This window comes from Protopterus annectens, chromosome 3.part0 (genome assembly GCF_019279795.1).
Source record: "Protopterus annectens isolate FY-2018-M chromosome 3.part0, PAN1.0, whole genome shotgun sequence".
In the NCBI taxonomy this organism is placed as follows: domain Eukaryota; kingdom Metazoa; phylum Chordata; order Ceratodontiformes; family Protopteridae; genus Protopterus; species Protopterus annectens.
In genome coordinates, this window is record NC_056731.1 from 1,180,314,081 (window position 1) to 1,180,336,232 (window position 22,152).

General features: G+C 40.0%; 1 protein-coding gene across 1 annotated transcript in view; it reads right to left on the minus strand.

Annotated features, from left to right (window-relative positions):
* Window positions 1–22,152, minus strand: part of CPNE3 (copine 3) — a 1,265,161-nt gene that overhangs the window by 789,955 nt on the left and 453,054 nt on the right. The window lies entirely within an intron of this gene.

The following is a 22,152-nucleotide window of genomic DNA, read 5'->3' on the forward strand; positions in this document are numbered from 1 at the left end:
TAAATAACAGACAGCAGTTAGTGTAAGCAGAAGCACAGGCAAAAGCATGCTTAGAATAGATAATTTCAATTTTAGGTTAATTAGGGCCTGTGTCAGCAGCTGTCCATCTGGCACAAATGCTCCTATTTGGAGGGTTCAACTTTAGTATTTGAAGATGTACACATTTATGTATATTTGTGTTAAGTTTATATAAAGGATTAACCTGCCACACATTAATGGTGGCATGTATCACAAAAGCTGGAAATGAATGAGTCTTTCAGTTTTTCCTGGTTAAGGGTCGCCACAGCGGAACTCCGGTCCATTAATGATTGGCAGTGGATTTTTATGGTGCCGAGTTGCCAGCCCAACGCCCAACCTTCAAAGACGGCACACCCATTCATGCACGCACCTACTTGCATACACATTTAAAAAACCTGCCATTTATAATAGATGGGAATAATGACTTCTTACCATAATGGCAACCCTTTCCATATTATCTTGGAATGTGAATGGTCTCAAAGTATAGACAAAAAGGAAATAATACTTTATTATATTAAGAAATGCAAAGTGCAAACAATAATGCTACAGAAGATACAGTTGGAAAGATATGAGCATGTGAATTTGGTAAAGAAAGGATTTCATGATGGATCTTCTGTAGAACATCAGGTTCAAAGGAAAACAGAAGTACTTCTATTAATTTGTAGACGAGCTCCAATAGGGATAGAAAAGGGAAAAAAGATAACAATGGCAGATTTACAGTAGTAGTAGTAAAGGGTTACTGGAAATAGATGAGGACTACACTGGCATGTATTTGCATTCCTCCTAAAACTGCTACTTTGGAGCTTAAAATGGGAGAAACAATGGAAGAAACAATTAGCTTTCATCAGGGAATATTACTTAAAGATGGGAACTGGAATTTGGTTTGCAACAACAAATGTGTAAATGGGGCCTAGAAGGGAAAATAGGGTAGACTTCTGAAGAAATAAGAAAATGTTTAGTACAAAAGACAAGAATTCAGCAGCAGGAACCTGGAGAAAATTTACATATTATTCCTCAAGGTACAATAGCTGGGCTAGACTTAACAGAATAATATTTTACAGGAACATGTCCCTTTAACTGAGAACCCTTGACACACACCCAATAACTATTTCAAATCATGCACCAATAATTACTAAGATACAAATGCAGGGTAATGAAGTAAAGATGAGACACTGTTGCTTCCCCGTCTACCTGTTGAACCTAATCTAAACCTTGTCATCACAATAAACAAAACATGCTGGAGGGATAGGTTCCTAACCCAGAGACTCCCCAGACTCTGAAATAGACTGCCCATGCATGTCAAGCAAAGCGCCTCTTTGGCCTTCTTCAAAAGGAACCTTGACGATTGGATGGGAGAAAGGAAATTCACCCCGGGGATCACGTCAGTCGCCCTGCTAGACAGGGGTCCAGGGAAGTAAATAGTGTGGGAAGAAATAGCCAGGGAACTGTTATGGCTAGGCTTGTATAGACCCTAGGGCCGATAGCCTAGTACCAACCTATGAACCTATGAACAATCCATGCAGAAAAATGTTTTATAAGAGGAATGATGTTTAAGAGAAGACAGGAACTGAATAATTTATGTAATGCTGCTCTGACTATAGGATATATAATAATATATGTGATATATAATGTTTGTAAATGTGAACCTGTTAATATGGTTTGATTACTTTTATATAAATGTAAATTTGTCTATGTCACAAGTGCTAATTCAATAAAGGTGTTTAAAAAAAGAGTGGCCCAATTCCAAAAGACTTGTTCTCAATGTAAGTGATCACTTTCACCGAGAGCAGGCTGATAGCAGGTGTTTTGGAATCTGGCCTGCTCCGCAAGCCTGTTTATAGACAGACTTTATACTGAAGTCACTTACACTGAAGATCAAGTATTTTGTAATCAAGGCAGACTTACACTGAGAGCAACTTTTTGGGAATCTGGCCCAAGAATTCAACAGTGCTCTAGAACTGAATCAAGTTGTGAATAAACAACCTTCTTAACCTTTCCAGTAAAAGGAAGGTTAGAGAAAGGGCAGTAATGTTCAAGTTCATCAAACTCTGGAGATTTTTGTAAACAGGGATCACCAAAGCCTCCTTCAATGCAAATGTAAAGATTTTACTATTCAAGGAGAAGTAACAAAATTTGATAAATCACAAGCCCACCACACAAAGGTCAACAGATACCAATCTTTCTGGGCACAGATCTACTCAAAAGGTAAAAAGTCACATGCCTGAGACCAAGGAGATAAGATAAAGGAATCTCACTCCAAAGACCAAGGCAGACTCTGTAAGGATGCATCAGTCTTCATCTGTTCTTGTGGTAAAAGATGTAACCATCTTCAAATATGTCAATTTCGCTGTAAAGAATTAAGTGGCTAGTTCACATTCATCAGATGAAAACATTCTATCAGTAGCAAGGCAAACTAAGTTACTCTTTCAACCAGCCAAAACAGTACAGCAGGAATGTCTGATGCAGTAAAGACCCCTCTAGGCTGGAATGCTGCATTTGGTTAACAGGTAGCCACTTGGTAAGCAGCGCAGTGCTCATCAAATCTTAGTCTGACACTCATGAGGACACCATACTTAACATTTACAGCTATCTGTCCACTTAAGGTTCCTCATTCCATGGTGCTCTACATCAAACTAAGGATTGTATGGAATAAGACTGATGAGACATTCACAAGACAGTCAGCAGATCCAAAGATTAACTTACACAGCCGTATTACATGCTGCAGTTAGTTCAACTAGTCCATCTGCAATGGACACCAAAAGAAACTGATGGAAGACAGAAGCAAACTAATCTATTGCTATCACATGATAATTGCTGTATTTTACTAAGTCTAGAATTGAAGATGCAACCAAAGCAAGACAGTCAAGAACAAAATAAAGGGGGTGAGCTGATCATGAGACAAGTTCAACCATCAGGTCAGAAGTAGAAACAGCAGTTTGGAAACCAGGTCAACAGTATTAACAAACTTATGGTTACAAGAGAAATAACCAGAGGGACACCAAAACACCTCGTAATACAGAAGACTGCATTAGCAAGAGAGATGGAGTAATCACTGACCCAGATACTGAAGTCAGTCAACATTAACTAGTCTGATGATCCAACACTAAGCCAAGAAGTTAGTTTGTGAACTCCTGAAGGAACGTCCTCTCACTATGTGGTGGAAGTAGGTAAGGAGAAACTCACAAATTTCTCCTGTTACTATGACACACTCACAAGAGTTAGTAAATCCATTATTAACCTTGACCAGTCGCAACAAAAAGTGAAAATAAATTGCAACTCCACTCCAGATCCTGGCAGTCCTAGAGTGTTCTATCACAAAGAACCATGGAGCACCACGGCTACAAGATACACGTCAAATATTTTTCATCCAATCAGATTGTAAGGATTAATACCACATCAACATCATGTAGCAGGTCAGAATTAATATTTGGCTTGTATTAGAAGTACATGGCATTATCATAAAATGGTAATATCTGGTCACCAAAACAACCATGCCTTCAGACTGCTAGAACCCTCTCATACACTTGAGATGTACTGTCTCCCACACCACTAATAGGTACCAAAGACCAATTAATTTATATAGTTAACAAACACTCTACAGTCTCTAAAATTATATCTTAAATTTCCCTGTTCTGAAGCTGGTATTAACTGAATAGTCCCCCTTTAGTAATTAACTAGTTTTCAAAATTCTAACTGTCACTTTTATTATTCTCCATGGTCTGGTGTTCAATCCTAATCTGCATCCAGAGATACATGCTAGCTGAGATTGAGATCTCAAGAGTACTCTGTTTTTGGAACCTGACAAGGAAGGACCCCTCACATACTTCATCTTTCTTTGCTCTAGTAAGTGACCAGGGAATAGTAATTCTCTACATCAGTCAGGAAAGCATAGTGAGATTAGTTAAATACTGTTTTTCTGTATCTGTGTGAATTTACTCATCTGTGTTATTTTAATATTTCCTGTGATTAAAACTCTGGTGTTTACTGTAAAAAGATATTTAGTATTTTCATGTTCTTTTATTATATACTATTAAATATATTTAAACTTTTCATTGTGGCTGGTCCTTTAGAGAATATTTTAACCTTTGAGAGTACTTACATATATGTGGTGACAGCTCTGGCCACTCCTGAAAGCCTTGTTGTTGGTCAAACTACCATTTGTATTAATATAAATTTCACTCAGTATAATTGGATACCCTTGCAGCAGCTTTAGAGTAGCTGGCTTTGGAGTGTCTGATGGTGGTGTAACTACTTTACAGTCTGGGCAGAAGGGGGTATAGCTCATAAATCTGTGCCAGCCTTTCCTAGGAGAGAGAGAGTGTGTGTGTGTGTGTGTGTGTGTGTGTGTGTGTGTGTGTGTGTGTGTGTGTGTGTCAGCTGTTTCGAGCATGGACAGGAAGCACTGGTATCAGAGAGAGGGTGCTGGACAACTTGGCTCAGACACTCGGCTGAGGTCTCATCTCTATAGCTATGCCAGTGATGAATCTTATTGGGGATCTGGAGAGAGACAGAAAGAAAAATCCAGACCCCGGACTGAATGTGTTCCCTGTGTGCTCTTAACGAAAATTGTGCTTGATGCAGAGAGCTGCATCTGGAAACACTGAATGTATCCATTTTTGTTCCAAGTGAACATCCCTCTCCAGTGCCAGTGGTGAGGATTCAGGCTTCTCGATTACTGAACCAGAGTGGGGATGTCACAATTACCTTCCCAATTCTGTCAAGCCAAGCAGCTTCTGTCTGTTGTCTAATGACTAAACTCAGTGACCATAACCAGCCAGCTCTGCAAGTGCAGAGGGATAAAGCCCCAACTAAGACAGAATATAAACTACTTAGAAACAACAGTACTTCAATGCAAGGGTGTACACCCTAATTCAAGAAACATACCCATTAATTCATCACATCTTAACCTACAGAGATTAGCCTGGGTTAAAACTCAGGGACTGAGACTGGCAGAAATCCATGCATGGAGAATTCAGAGCAAGCTTAACTTTTTCCATGGCTGGATCAATTTACACAACCCAGACATACTGGCAGTATCTAAGACCTGGCTACAACTATAAATTAAATATACTAACATATTCCTCCAGCCAGGTATGACACCTAAAGGTATGCAACTTCCCAAAAGGGAGCAAAGGGAGTAACTATCTTTTTTCAAAATTTTCATCATGCTCCTTTTCAAAAAAATCCTAGCAATGTCTAGCTGCAACACAATACAACTCAGTTAAACACAACACAGCTCCTAGTTACAGTCCTCAATATGCCTGGTCACAGGTTGTGTATGCACTCCTACAGAAGTCAGGTGGAATACTGTCCAGGATACTTTCTCCTGACTCACCATCAACACCAAAGCAGAAATGTTAGTTATGGGTGACCTTAAGATCAACTGAAAATGCTTTTATGATATTTTTGGTTGCACAGGTCAGCGTAATCACTACAAGAACTAAAATGAAAGTAGCATGAAATGGGTATTAATGTCAGTACGCCATGACATTAAAGTGATTGGAGTTATGTCGGACTATTTCAAAAATAAACATCTAGTCAAGAATCACAAAAACACACAAACACAGCATGTCAAGAAACACCAAGGACTTTCATGTTCCTCTTTCTCTATACTTCACAAAACAAATCAACTAGTTCTTTCTGCAACACAATCCTTCAATAAAAAACTCCTTTCCATCCATAACAGTATAGCCCCCACCCCCAGAAACAAAAGGGTAAAAGCAAAAAGTAAAACCAAAAACACTACCTTGGGTTACATCTCAAATAGAATACCTAATGACTAATATGGAGCAGCACTAGACACATTATCACAGTACCAAAACAGCTAACTACTTCACACAAGATAAGGAACATATAATCAACAAAAATCCATGCTCCTGTTGAGTAAGAAAGACTACTGTCAGACACAAGACATCTTGTATAAGTACAATCTACTGGCTCAGTGGCATAGAGGGATAAAGCCCTGACTACAACCCATTTACCTCAACTACAAATTATGGCTCGGGCACTAGAAGAGCTGGGTGGAGGGAGGTAGCAGGGAGGATACCTGTCCAAACTGAAAGGATGTGATGATGGTGGGGTCAACCAATCACCACTACTTAAACAGAGGCCTACACGCCACTGACAAGGCCAAGACAGGAGGACATGGGCTTGACAATCCCAAGCCAGTGATGGTAGTTTTGGTTAGCATGTGGGTGAAAGTATATATACAACACACTCTTGGGGAGGGCACAGAATGGCCTGTAATTATGTGGATGTTCCTGTCAGCCACCAGGGTGAGGTAGCAGCTTTAACAGAGATATCCACATTGACGGGATTCTGGTAAGGGGACAAACCACCTCCATAGCTGCTTATATGACAGTTTCTCTGGTTAGCTTTTACCTCCATGCTGAGGATACATAGTAAAGGAGAACAGATATGTGGAGGCACGATGGTCAGCAGGCATGCAAGTAAAAAACACACAGAGAAAAAACATATAAGTACAATTCAGAAGAATTCTTGTAAGGCATTACTAGATTTCTCAGTCCAGGTACATTAATACAGCCTGACTCTGAAGAATATTAAGCTTCACAAAACTAAAAGTGAATTTAGCGAATTCTTCTCCAAGGTTACATATTCGATAAAATCCCCAACAAAATTTACAATAACCAAACTTATAATCCCAACTGATACTCCTCTCAAATTTTCACCTTTCTCCCCATCACTGTTGTAAATCTACTTAAATGGTAAAAAAAAAAAAAAAATCTGTCTCCATGAATCAACTGCCTGTAATCACAGTAATTATAACCTTCTGCAGAAGCCATCACACCCCAATCTAGGTTCTCATCAAATTACCTAGCAACAGTTCTTATGCCCCTGCATTACATAAAATACCTACTGTTGCCTATTTAACAAAGGTGGAACTTCTGCAATGACAAATTTTAGACCTACTACATTTTCTCTTTCCACTTACAAAAATTACAGAAAAAGGCATTTACATCAAATACTTGAATCGTCTTACATAAAACAACCTGTTCTCCATCACTCAGCAAAACACTGTTTCCCCAATACAGAAAGATAGAGCATCTTCTTAGAGGATACATTTTAGACCTATTGCCTTTTGCAAAAATTATAGAAATGGGTATTCACATAATGTCTAGACCACCTTATATCAAATAATCTTTTCCGACCTCAGCAAGCAACTCACACTACTCAGTCTGACTTCATGAAATACTTCAGGGTAAAACAACTCAGGTGATACAGTACTCTGGATCATTTTAGATCTGTTGAAGGGATCCTGCACTACACTGAGTGGGCAACTTACAAAGATGATTATACGGTTCACTAGCTACCTCAAGGACGGAACAGGAATATTCCACTGGAATAATGCCACATATTCTGACTAGAATCCAAATGGGATGAGTCCATGATGCCATTTACTGTCTTTATTGTCCTATCTCTCTCTCCCCCAATATATATATATATTCTCGTTCAATTTCACAAACTAAGAATTTTACCCAGACTGCAAGTCCTAAGTAAAGATTACTTAAAAGTGATCAACAGTGCAAAAAACTGTATGTGTAACTATAGACCACAAGCTTAATTCTGATCATCACATCAAGAAGGCAATACTAAGAAGGCAGTACTAAGGACAAACTCTTGTCTTAATGTACAAAGCTAATTAACTCCTAGCTAATCAAGCATGTGATATTGACTCAAATCTAGTCAGTCCAAACTCTGCTACATGCACCAAAGGTGTTTACCAACCTAAGGCAATTCTGAGTGCAAAATTACTGCAAGTATACAAGTAAACAACCAAATGTGCAACTAACTACAAGAGTAAAACACATTACTTCTCCCTGTGTGAAATATAAAATAATGAGTTAACCACTACTAACTGCAATTTACTGAAATACAGACAATTTCATCTGACAGTCCCCCAACAAATGTCTAGCCATCAGATGTCTTGCCATGTGGTACATTCTAAAGTAAAATCAATGACTTTATCTTGTAACTCATCTTTTTTTTGCTATATCAGTGACCAAATTACAGAAGAATCTGCAAAATCGGTACATCAGCAGAGCAGATACAATATAAATCAGAACTCAAGACTAACATAGACAGATAGATAGATAAACTCACTAATTAATAAATACATTTCCTCACCATTTACTGGGAGTACAATTGAAATACTAGGCTAGCTAAGTAGCTATCTTTAAATCGTTTCCCACCCACCACCCCCAGGCCCAGTCAACTTGTCTTAAATGTTCTAATTCAAGCATGGTAGCCTAACTACTACTTCACCACCTCCACAATTACTTTTTATATTTAATCTCTGTGAGTAAACCTTGACAGGAAAAACATACCAAAGGTGATGGAAACCAAAAGGAACCCATCATACAACTTCACAAATTTATTAAAAACTTTAGCACTTTTGTCCTTATCAAGGACCTTATTTAAAGGTGGTTGTATTCACTTTTAACTTTAGTTCTGATGAAGTCCTTGGAAAGGACGAAAGCGCTTTTGCCTATCAAGGTTTTGTTCCAGCATATGCTATCTGGTTTTTCGGAACTTAATCTCTGGAAGTGTATTTTGCATTTTAAGTCCTTCTTGCACATACAGACCGCAAAAACAGTCAGTCCTGTGTCATACTAGGCATAATTTGTTTTCTTATGGACACAGGTTGTAATCTTTGCATAGTCTATACTAAGCATAGCCTGACAATCTAATGACATTTCATGTACAGATAAAGATGTACACTCTAGAGACTGCAGTTCACCCCCATCTTGCCAGACTTGTACAAGTCAGTCAGCTGCTATGTTACTTTGCATCTTACAACTGGTAATAGCAGGACCAGTTTAAATATAATTTCACTGCCTCTCTGAATTTAATTAGTAATGATGGAACTTTTCTCAGTAGGTCTTTGCTGAAAATTGGTTATGCTGCAAAGCCAGAATTTCTTGATCAACAAATACAAATAAATAAATAAAATACGTAAAGAAACCATATGACCAAATGGGGGAGGGGGCGGGATTTGTTAACACTATTGGTACAACAAAAAATCAAAATGGGAATTCCTGACATTGAACAAGAGAAAGCGTTTTACAGGAACTGAAAATGAGAATGGCTTTTAAGGCATCTTCCACAAAACAGTCAACAGACATGCTTTTTAACAGATTCAACATGCTGAATTCATTTTGATGACTTTGTACAGATCTGATAGCTCCAAAAACGCGTGCAACAATTTTGTTTTTTTCTTTTCTTTTTTTTGAACCACAGAAAAAAATCTTGAATAAGACCTTCTTCCAATTTGTTCTTCTGGAACTGTCTGTATTGTTTGAATATTCAGCAAATTCTGAACTATAGGAATTGACAGGTCTGCATGTTCCCTTGATGTAAAGGGGATGATGTATGGTTATGGAGTGGTGCAAACTATCTACTTAATACTATTGTGTATTTATTTATTTTCTCTGGTAATCAGGAAAGTTCAACTGAGACAATGACCCAATTTCAGCAGAGACCTAGGAAGAAAAACTCTACAAGATTTTCAAAAAGACATTTAAAGAACAGTTAATAAGAAATTAAAGGGGACAAAAGCTCTGCAACAAATTGCTTATTTTACAATAAAATGATGAGTAATTATATACAAGGGGATAAAAGTCCCCAAAAAAATTAAACATTTTCCAATGAGCTGGGGAGAAAGGCACCATAAACACACATAAAAACATTTTGTAAAGCTGATAAGTAATTATACACAATGGGAGAAAAGCCCCACAACAGATAAAACTCTTTACAACAGATTGGAGTGTACCTTATATACAAGAGAATCACAGACTCCACAACAGATTGAAATACATTTAAAGAATAATGCTAGGAGAAATTGTGATCAGGAATATAGTATGTACAACAAGTAGCAAGACACTTTGAAAAAGTGGCCAGTCTATATCAAGAAAAGTAACATTTTATTATTCAAAATATGGACTATATTTTTAATAATACACAGAGGTGAGAAATAACAGAACATTGTAATGCCAAAATAGAGTACTAGAATGCGATGAGGAGAACTAATGTGCAGGAGTGAAAATTAAGGACATGGAGAGAAAGCTGATTAGTATTAGAGAGACGAGAATGTTATGGAATAACACCACAGAGGAGGTATAAGATAATCAATTAGTAGTACGGTAAAGTGAGAGCTGCTTTTGATGTTATATGATTACTACCTGCTAAGATATGAAAGTGTTAGTGATTCAGAATGTGAAAGGCATACTTACAGTACGTAGGTGATCGTGTATCTGATTTGAGGGTTGTGAAGGTACAAATCCAGGGTATCAAACATTTTTTAGCTTGGTCTTGAAGCTGGAAAGGTTGCTAGTATGTTTAAGGGATAAGGGGATAAAAAGTCCAGGAGTGGGCTATATAGCTAGAAAAGAGAGATGCTCCTGCTGACAGGTGAAGTTTGTAGGTAATGAGGAGCATTTTTTGATAACCTGTTGAACATGCAAGTCAAATTTCAGGCTATCATCAACTGTCATGTCTAGTAGTTTGGTATGGTTGATGACATCTATATGGGTGTTCTCAGTAGATGTTATTGAAAAACATTGTTTGAGGTATGTAAGGGCTTTGGGAACAAATAATTACAGCTTATTTATTTATTTATTTATTTATTTATTTATTTATTTATTTAATTTTGGACTGAGTAGAAGCTGGGAGTTACTGAGCCAGCTTTAAACTGATGAAAATGACTATTGGGTGATGTGTTGCAAAGCAATTAGGTTACTAGAAGTACTGATTAAAGTGAAGTCATCTGCATACTGTATAAGGGATGCTTGACATTTGGCAGAGTATAGGTTGCTATTAAATATGTTGAAAAACAGTGGCCTTAGTGTGGAACCAGGGGAACACCTGTTTAAAAAGGTCAGAAGAATGAGTTGGAAGGGGTTAATCCATTTAACAGACTGCAGTCTATTGGAAAAGTAACTAGAGAACCATTTAGTGGAGGTGTTTGATAGGCCAAGTGAAGACAGTAGTTTTAGAAGTAAACTATGGGATACAATACCCAAGGTCTTGTGCAGATCCAAAAACATGGCAGAAACCTGTTGGTCTTTATCTCTGGCTATGTTAATAGTGCTGGTGAAGTTTAGGTGGTAGTGCAATGCCCTGGTCTGAAACCATGTAAGGTGGGAGTAATGAGGATGTTTGTTTGTAAATGAGCCATTAATGGATTATGAATGCATTTTTCAAGGATTCCCAAAAGACAGGAGAGAATGGCAATGGGACTAAACGTGGATATGTCATTGGAGTTACCTGAAATGGGATGATGTCAGATTTTTTCCACATGACTGGGACATATGATTCCTGAATAGATCTAGTTATGAGAATGGATACTGAAACGGAAATTGAGCTGGCTGCCATTTTTAGGAAATTAGCAGGAATTTTGTCTGCAGCTAGTACACTCTGTTTAATTTGTTTGAGGTATTTCTTGATTATTGTGGTAAATACTAGTTGAAAACAGAAAGAGTGAGTACATATGGAACTGGGAGGTGAGATGGAGGGGGATGTGGTCAGGTTATTAGAGGATGTTGATTTGTTCTGAATTTGATTGTAGAGTAGTTTAGTGATGCTAGACATAAAGTAATCATTGAAAGCATTAGCTGTTTCTTCTGGTGAGCAGTGGGGGTTGGGGTTTGGTTGTCCATTTGAGACAGGTTTTAGTATTTTAGATATGGTGGCCCAGAATTGTCTAGAATTTTTGTAGCATCTATTCAGCATCTTGACGTAATAAAGTTTCTTGTCAGGTTTGATTTGGTAATTGGCTTCATTTTGTATATATTTATACTGCTGAAGATTTTTTTTGTGTTATTATTAAGTCATGTCTATTCCTCATTAATTTCCTGGTGGTGGATGTAAGCCAATGAGCAGGGTTGTTCTGGACTCTCTTTAAGTCTAACAGGGGCCACATTGTTTAGTACTTCCATAAATATCTTGTTAAAATAGATAACAGCATCATCTAGTGGCAAAATTGTTAGGATGCTCCATCTGTGAAACTGTAGTCAGGTGTTAAACAGTCCTGGGTCAAACTTGTTCATATTGCCAAGAGGATTTATGTATGTGTGTTCTATGGAAGACGTATGGCATCCTCTTGTGGCATACATGGACAGATGGTCACTAAATGTGCTTGCTAAGGTTTCAAGGGAGCTTATATTGTTAGGGTGACTTGTTAATAACCAGTCCAGAAAGGTAGTTTTTACCATTTTTCAGGTTGATTCAGGTAGTTTCACTGACAAGTTGGGAGAAATTGAAATGGTTATCTCAGAGGTGAGACTTGACTAGTTGATGTTAACATTGGCTAGTATAATTATTTCTGTGTGTACATGGTAGCATAGCCAGGGCAGCATGCCCTCCAATGTACTGATATTGTCTCCAGGTGGGATACAAAGGACTGCCAAACATACTGTTTTGTGTGCGTTTAGTAATAGTTTACTTAGAAGTACTTCAGCACTGTGGAAGGAAGGTATAGTAGATGGGAGAGGTGACAGGTTTATGCTGCTGTGGTACATTACTACTACTCCTCCTGTTATTTTTTAATCTGTCAGCTCTAAGGATATTAAAGACAGAGGGTGGCATTTCTGTGTTATTGATATTAGGTTTCAGCCATTCTTAATATTAAGTTTTCATCATTCTTTTTGTAGTTCAGTAGTTATTTGAGTCAGTTATTTTGCAAAAAGGAAAACCTGCCTCCAAGAGAAGCTACTTGGAGAGGGACAAGAATTAAATGATATTAGTGACAATTTTCACTGTTAAGCTGAGCAAAACCGTCCTGTTTGGAGGATCCTTGTTCTTTCTGCTGTAGCTGACCTTGTTCAGTACACTAACCATTTCTTCTGGAACTCAGTTTTATTTTAGAATGCTGTGGCTTTGTTTGTCTGCTGCACAACTGCATTTTCTTGAAGGAAATTTTTCTTCTGTACCTCTGAATGGTGATAAGAGACATCTGTTAAATATTCTGTATAATTTTAGCATTCCCTCTAGTAGTTTCATTTTGAGAAGCTGGACCAAAAGTAAAGGATTAATTCAGAGATGCATTCAGAAATTGTCTCTGACATCCTCTGGGAAAGGCCTCATTTTCAATAATACATGCAGTCTAGTAAATGAAAAAGAAGCATCAGTACATCATCATCATCACCACAATTTTCAAAACAAAGTGTCTTGGTCACAGTGGTAACAAGCTAAGCAGTGTAGAAAAGACGTCAGTATACCTAAAACCACTAACTCGTCCTGTAGAATTCCACAGTGTTCCCAGATAAGTAAAGAAATATAATCTTGTTAATATGTCTTATGTCTGTCCCACAGACCCCTCTCATGGGCTATGCCTGGTACACAGCCCATGGGAGATGCCCTGACAGCATCTTAAAAAGTCAAGGCGACAATACTACTAAAAAAGAAAAATGGGTAGGAGCAGCAAACAGATGAATACCGAAACAAGTAATAGTTTACCGTTTATTAAAAGGTAATCTTTTAATAAACGGTAAACTATTACTTGTTTCGGTATTCGTCTGTTTGCTGCTCCTACCCATTTTTCTTTTTTAGCATCTTAAAAAGTGCCAGACCATCTCAATTGACTCCTGTTTACAAGGAAATACAGTGTCCTCCTGAAGTGCTGAGCTCTTTACTTTCTCATTGAGCACAAGCCCAGTTACCATATAAAGGAAATTCATTTCTGCCATTAGGATCTGCAATCTCATCGTTTTGGTCACTACACAGAGAATATTACATGATCACAGATGAAGATGGGGGATAGGCTGACAAGAAAATTAAGAGCATCTTCATAAGAACTTAGAAAGTACAGTTCTGTATACTTACCATAAATGTAGATGTTCGAGTGTATTCACTGTTGCAATCCTCACATATGGGTTATCCGGCTTCCGGTAGCCCTCAGTCGGCCCGAATACCAGAGTCCTTGGTATATGATGTCGGCTGGCACCAGTTGTAAAACTGATGTCATTACGTCAGGTATAAAGGGAGGCAGCCAACGCCATTTCCTCAGTTTTCTTGCCTTAACTGTCAGGAGCCCCCAAAAGAAGGCTAACCCAGAAATGGTAGCACCCTGGACACGTCATACAAAAAATAAAAATCTATAGTCTGTGCCTTAGGAAAAAAGGGGGAATGGAAGGTGGGAAACAAGGATTGCAACAGTGAATACACTCGAACATCTACATTTATGGTAGGTATACACAACTGTACTATGTTCTTCGTGTTTCACTGATGCAGTCCTCACATATGGGTTGACTCCCAAAGACTCACAAAGAAGACAAAGGGGGGAGAAAGGACTACAGATTAAGGGTTGGTAAGGAGGCTCTGCAAAACGGCAGAGGCAAAACCAGCCCTGGATTTAGAAAACAAAGTTAGATTGTAATGCTTTGTGAAAGTATGGACAGAAGACCAATTAGCTGCTTCTAGAATGCCCTTAGTAGGCACACCTCTCAGAAAGGCTGCATAGGTAGAGGTTGCTCTAGTAGAATGGGTCCTAATACCCTGAGGGGGAACCTTCCCATGCTGCAGGTAACAAAAGTGAATACAATGAGCAATCCATTTGGAGATGGTTTGTTTTGAAACAGCTTTACCATTAGCTCCAGGAGCAAAACTAACCAATAACAGTTCAGATTTTCAAAAGGATTTAGTCCTAAGTAAAATCTCAGCTGTCGATGCACATCAAGAGAGTGCAGAATCCTTCCCCCTTTATTTTAGGGATTGTTGAAAAATGTAGGCAGGTGAATAGACTGGTTAAGGGTTAAACTGGAAACCACCTTAGGTATAAAGGAGGGATTGGTTCTCAGAGAAACCCAATCTGAGTGAAAAATAATGAAAGGTTCTACTGCCATTAAGGCTTGCATCTCAGATACCCTTCTAGCTGAAGTAATAGCTAAAAGGAAAGCAGTCTTCCAGGACAGAAACTTCAAATCTGCAGAGGCAGCTGGTTCAAAGGGAGGCAGAGTAAGTTTTTCCAGGACAAAATTTAGATCCTAAGCAGGAGTAGGAGCTCTTCTGGGAGGTCTACGATTACTAGCTCCCCTTAGGAACTGTTTCATCAAGGGGTGAGAAAAAATGGGTTGCTCAAAAGAACAATGAGCCGAATTTGCTGAAGCATGAATTTTGATTGAAGAAAAGGAAAATCCACCATTAAGCAATCCTGCTAGGTAGTCAAGAATGAGTGAAAGAGAAGGATGAGACGAGTCTTCTCCTTTAGCTAGCATCCAAGAGCAAAATCTCTTCCATTTATCTGCATAGGATTTTCTTGTGCTAGGCCTCCTGTCCTCATGAAGAACTTCAACCACCTGTTGGGAAAGATTTAAAGTATTAGCCAGGCAGTTAAATGCAGAGTTTGAAGATGAGGATGAAGGAACTTTCCCCCTCCCTGAATCAACAGATCTGGTACCAGGGGAAGATGCCAAGGATGAGTCTGGGAAAGGCTGAGAAGGAGGGGATACCAATGCTGCCTGGGTCAATCTAGAGCAATCAGAATAGCCATTGGTTTTTTGTCCCTTATCTTTAGCAGCACTCTGGGAAGAAGAGGCAGAGGACGGAATGCATAAACTGAGAGATGTGTCCATGGGAAGGACAATGCATCCACCCCCCAAGCTTTGTTGTGAAACTCCCTGGTGCAGAAGGTTGGAAGGAGATGATTGGTGTGAGAGGAGAAAAAATCCACTTGTGGGATGCCCCAATGATGAGTGATGCGATGGAAAATGTCCCTGTTCAGTTGCCACTTGTGAGGATCCAGAACATGTCTGCTCAAATGATCCACCAAGGAGTTTAGCCTCACTGGAAGAAACTGGGCTATTAGATGTAAGCCCATGGATGCTGCTATGGATCATAGTCTCATGCTTTGTCTGCACAAGGGGTAAGAGTGAGCCCCCCCTTGCTTGTTGATGTAGCACATGACTGTGGTATTGTATGTCCTGATCAGCAGAGTCCCAAGGTAGAGTACGTCCTTGAAAGCCAGCAAGACCTGCTGCACTGCCATCAATTCTTTTAAGGTTATGTGCAGATGAATCTGCTGGATGCTCCAAGTCCCCTGTATGCCCCTGCCCTCCAGATGAGCCCCCATGCAACATCTGAGGTGTCTGTGGTGAGAGTCTGGCTGGTAGGCAGTAGGTGGAAAGGCAGACCCTTTTTCTGAGAACAGGCTGTTGCCCACCAGAGGAACTCCATTTGTAGACAGGGAATCAGGGGGAGAATCAAGTCCAAGTCCTGTGTGTGTGTTGACACCAAAGATTCTTGAGGTACCATTAAAGTTTTTCCATATGCAGCCTTGCATATGGGATCATCAAAATACATGAAGCCATGAACCCCAGTACTTGCAGGAATTGCCTTGCAGAGAGCTGGGTCATGCTTGCCAAGTTCATGAAGTAAGCGGAAAGATTTTCTTGCTTCGGTTGAGGGAGGAATACCATCTGGGTGACTGTATTCAGACTCGCTCCCAGGAAAACAATCTCCTTTGAAGGAACCAACTTTGACTTCTTTTCGTTGAGAGTGTAACCCAAAGAGGTGAGAATGTTCTTCACGAAATCCAAATCCTTTTCTAGTTGTTCTGGGGAGTTTGCTTGAATGAGACAGTCGTCCAGGTAAGGATAAATATGAATGTTTCTCTGCCTGCAAAAAGCAATGGCTGGAGAGAGGCACTTCGTAAAAACTGTGGGAGCAGTAGATAAGCCAAAGGGCAATGCAGAAATTTGAAAGTGTTGCTCCCCAGCCCTGAAGTGAAGGAACTGCCTGCAACTTTCCCTTATTGGGATGTGCAGATAAGCCTCCTTGAGATCCAAAGTTACCAGCCATGAATCCTTGCCCAGCATTGGTAGTAACTGTTGAAGGATGAGCATCTTGAATTTGGGAATCACCAGAAAAGTGTTTAGAATGGACAGATCTAGAACAGGGCGCCAGGTGCCCCCTTTCTTGGGTACCAGAAAAAGCCTTGAATAAAAACCTAGGCCTGCCTTATTTGCCGGAACTGGCTCTATAGCCCCCACAGTCAGTAGAGAAGAAATTTGAGTTTCTACCTCTGCCCTGAGAGTTCTGGGTATGTCTGGGTATCCTTGTAAAACAGGGAAGATGTGAAAGTAAAACTTGTAACCTTGGTTTACTATATTGAGAACCCAATTGTCGTCTGTGATGGTCTGCGAACCTGGCTAACCTTCCCCCCAAAGGAAACCCAGGGTCTGCAGAGGTAGGCACAGGAAGGCCGGAGTCACTGAGAATGTTTGCTTTGGGAAGCTGGCTTAGAACTCCTCGATTTAGCAGAAGATGAATGCCACTGTTTAGCCCTTTGAGGGGCAGAAGCCTGCCCTCTGGAAGATCTGAAACCCCCAGACCTAGAGCAACCCTGCTTGCCAGGATCAGGGAAAGACCAATTCTTGGAAGGATAATGCCTACTAAACTGAGGAGGCTGAACCTGAAGGAAATCTTTTACAGCCTGCATAGATTTTGCCTTATCCTCCAACGTCTTTAGTATCTCCTCAGCCTTATTACCAAAAAGATTGTCCTTGTACAAAGGAACAACCTGCAATTTAAATGTAACTGGTTCAGAAAGAGACTGCTCCCTGAGCCAAGCATGCCTTCTAATTACAGAACCATTGGCTGCTGCTCTGCAGGAAGCCTCCAAAGTGTCAAACCCACAATGAAGTGAATACTTATTTATTAACTAAAGTGGCAGAATTCAGTAAGTCTTGTAAATCTTTGTTCTCTGTCATGGAAGGAATATCTCCAAGTTTAGCCTTAATAGCCTCCAAAGTATGCTGTTGATACTTAAGCATGTGAAAAAGACAATTCATGGATCTAATGGCAAGAGTTGCAGAGGTATAGACTTTTTTACCCCACCTGTTCAAGGCCCTAGATTCCTTATCAGAAGGCACAGGGTTTTTAGCAATAGTAGCCTTAACACCCTTGGGGCCTTGAGAAATAATTTCTGGATCAGCAGTAGGGTTTTTAAAAAGGATTTGATGAGATTCAGGAGCCCTGTAATACCTATCTGGTTTTTTGGGGGCAGGAGGGACAGAATTAAAAGTTAAAGAATTTTCCATGAAAACATCATCCACAACTTCCAAAACTGGAGTTATAGCCAGAAGCTTATGCTGTGGCAAATCTAAAAATTCCCTGATTCTTTTCTTAGACTGTGGAAAATCTTGACATTCCCATTTAAAATGCTCCCTAAGAGTATTCAAAGTATCCCCAAAGGAAAAATCTTCTGGAAGGGAAGCAGAAGGGACAGAGTCCTCAGCATCAAAATCCTCAAAGCCAGAAAAAAGTTGAGAATTTCCTTCACCAGCAGAAATACTGGAAATCTCAGAATCTGAGACAGACAAAACATCAGGAGATGATTCCCTAGCCCTCTTTGAAGGGGGGGGGGTGAGAGCCCCTAATCAGGGAAAGAAGATCACCAGCCATCTTTACCAACTGGGACTGAGGTACAGGAGGGGAGGCCGACACCTGCTTGTGAGTAGGTTTGCGGCTGGAAGATTTACTAGCAATCTGGATGGACACGGGAGGCCTAACAACTGCAGAAGTCCAAATTAAGGTAGTCAGTCTGGTTCTGGTCTCATGTCGAAAAGAAGAGGTGTCAGAAACCGGTGCCTGCAAAGCGGCTCTGGACCCATCTGAGGCGGTGACAGGCGGAGGATCTGAAGATGAAATAGCAGCCTGTGGCATGGAGGACTCCATAAAGGTCTCGACAGAGGCTTGTGGCTGAAAATCTGTGGACTGCAGGGGCTGCAAATGTGCCTCACTGACTAACGCTGTGCTGACGACCAATTTCACCGGTGCGTTGTCAGTAGATTTAACCCTACGCCTGTTGCAGTCCTTGTCTTTGCGTTTCCTAGGTATATCCAAAGTCGGGAGACCAGAAGATACCATACCAACGAACATAGGCCAGATTCCGAAATACTTATACAAAATCTTAGCTCTATGGCATATGGTATACGGGTTAAAGGAAGTACAGAGATCGCAGTTAGGGACGTCATTCTCAAAGCCCAAAAAAGTTATACAATATGAATGGAAATCACGGTGCGGAATCTGTTTTCCACAGGTAAGTCAGTTATTAACTTTATCTGACATTCGTTAAAGCAAGAAAAGAGGATCCCCAATGGGGTACTTATCTGAAGGCATCTTCAACTTGGTAGTCAGAAAGCGAAACGAGGGTAAATGGCCAACCGGCACTAATGCGAATTGTATCTGCTTCGGGCTCCGCGGCAAGAAAGACTGAGGAAATGGCGTTGGCTGCCTCCCTTTATACCTGACATACTGACATCAGTTTTACAACCAGTGCCAGCCGACGTCATATACCAAGGACTCTGGTATTCAGGTCGACTGAGGGCTACTGGGAGCTGGATAACCCATATGTGAGGACTGCAATAGTGAAACACGAAGAACATGGAGGTGTTATTACAGCATGACTAGAAAACACTTCTTGACAGCAAAATAACAATGCACCAGGAGCCTCAATCTCCTCACCGGCCCCAAGCAAAGTTGTAGTGCATATCTCTCTTAAGGCCAGCCCACTTGCATATTAATTGACAGTAATGGTATGGATCACAAAACTCTTAATTCCTGTCTGTCACTGTCACACATTAATTGATGGCATCACATAGGATTTAAAACTCATCCATCACATATTACCTGGTGCCCAAGGTGTGAGTCAAAGGCCCATAGCCATAGCCCCTGGTCATGATGCTTGTCATTTTGTAAAAAAAATTAATAAAGCATATTGATTTTAAAAAAGATTAAACCCATCCCTCTACCTTCTTTAGATTCAGAGGAAGAAGTCAAAAATGGTTTGGCATACTTTGATGAAGTTTCTTCACCTGTGCAGAATGTTATACAGGAGGGTGATGAGGGCTTTCTTTTCTCAGACTCTCTTCCAGAAGATGCGTCCTATGGAGAAGCCATTAATTTTGTAAAGCATCATTTGAAGTTGCTCAAAAGAAGACTATCATTCCATAAGTGAAGAAAATGTTATCCCTTGAAGTCAGAGTGGCAAAACATTCTTGCAGTCACTCCATCTACAGATGGATACCTGAGGAGATATTCTTATGACATGATGCTCAGCCACCATCAGGGAACAGAAGGAGTGCTCAGTATACACAGTGGACAAGAAGAGGCACTGCTTGCAGCTAAATGTCAGCTACAAGTACAGAAAAAAAGCCATTCTAGGGTATAAAGTCATATGCCTTCTCCAAATCCTGTAAATGCTTGTGACCCCTCCAACATCTCTGTGAGGACAAATGGTTGATCCACAGTTCCGTGGTCAGAATAGAATCTGCAATGCTTCTCCTGAATCAGTGGCTTGACTATTAGATGAAGATGCCTTTTCATTTCCCACAGAAAGACAGACACCTAACAGAGGCAATAGCAATGAAAGTCCACCCCTGACCATGTGGCAACAACGTACCTTGTGAGCTGTCTGTATAAGGACTGCAATTTTATCTTGTAAAGGCATGTAAATTGTCTCTTTCGTAAGAGCCACTGTTTGTCTAACAATGTGTGACAACTACTACAGCATATGTATCAGGTAATTAATAGTTCACGTCCCCAGTGTGGCAGAGGTATATGCTTTATCCTCCACCTGTCTAACTCAGTGCACTCCTTAGTAGGGAGTAAATTTTAAAATTGAGAATTATGCTTAGCCCTTTTTCAGACACAACCTCCATTGTTGTAGGCTCTGCAACCAAGTTTTTGCAACTCTGCAATTTTCTCATGGAGTGGTCTTGGGCTGGGGGAGAGGGTTTAAATCATACCTTTAGGTTGCTGGGATGAAAATGCCCTGATTGGTAAGACTGATGGTCACTTCACCATATGGACTGAGGGTCTAGCAGGCTGTGTTTTGTTGACTGGATGCCATTAAAATAAAGTGAAACTGATATCTTTCTACTCCATCTTACTTCATTCTTCAGGCAAAGGAAGAGTGTAGCAATGGGTTCCTATTACGTTATCGAAAGATAACGTAATCGAACCATCAAAACTTCAAAATGGCGGCATTTCAAAGATCGCATTGTTGGATCGCAGTACAGTGAGGATTGGAATATTTGCCCTTTCCTCACTGTAGTGCGATCTCGGAGTTGTTATATATATTTAACCCACAATACAAGCTTCAAAATGCTGCCATTTCAAAGTTTTGATGGTTCGATTACGTTATTTTTCGATAACGTAATATGAACCCTGTAGCAATATGGCAGAACAAATGCAATCTCAACAGATTTGTTTTGATCACAAAAACAATTTATAGCATCTAATATTGCAAACAACGGGGATGGAAAGTGGATCACTGGCTGACATCAATTAGAAAAATGAGACAGATTTAGGCTGGCTGGCCTAACTTTACTCAGATGTAACTATACTTCACTAGAGAACCATGACTGACATCAAAAAAGGCAAAAATATTTATCCTTTGGGGTAATCTCCTTGCATTTACTGCACAGGAGGACATGCTCCTGCAACCTGTTACTTAATGTCATCAGCTCTGAGGTAATCCACCTCAGGGGAAATGGGAAAAATCCTTAAAGGATTTCATCGCTGCTTGTGTGAACTTTTGACCAGATTGTACAAGGACATGTGATTTTCTCCTACCTGATCCTGCTGTAACTTAATCATTTTTGCTTAATAATGTATGCCTTTTTTCATACATTATATTACCATCCAAATATATAAGAGTAACTATACAGAATAAAGCCATACCTCACCAACTCCACCAGAAAATCTATTGCCAGGTCCCACCTACTATCTACCCTGCTATACACCTCCTATCTTCACCAGTCTCAAGAAAACAGACCTAACTAAACTAGAAGCCTGCTACAAGACTGCCAGATTTGCCACTAACTCACCATATAGATCCCACAATTGTGTTGCTCTTCGTCAACTCAGCTGGTTAGAACTACCCAATCTCTTAACCTTCACCCAACTTACTGCCCATACCATGATATACCAACCTGATAAGCACCCAGCACTTCAAAATCTACTGCAACCCTACTCCAATAATACACTCCTGAGATCTTCCGACAAATTTCTACTTCAAGTTAAAAAATCTAATAACAGTTTTGGGGACTCACTCTACTCCAGTCGTATCTCCAGAGCTTGGAACTATATCCCTCAACATATCCTAACTGCTATAAA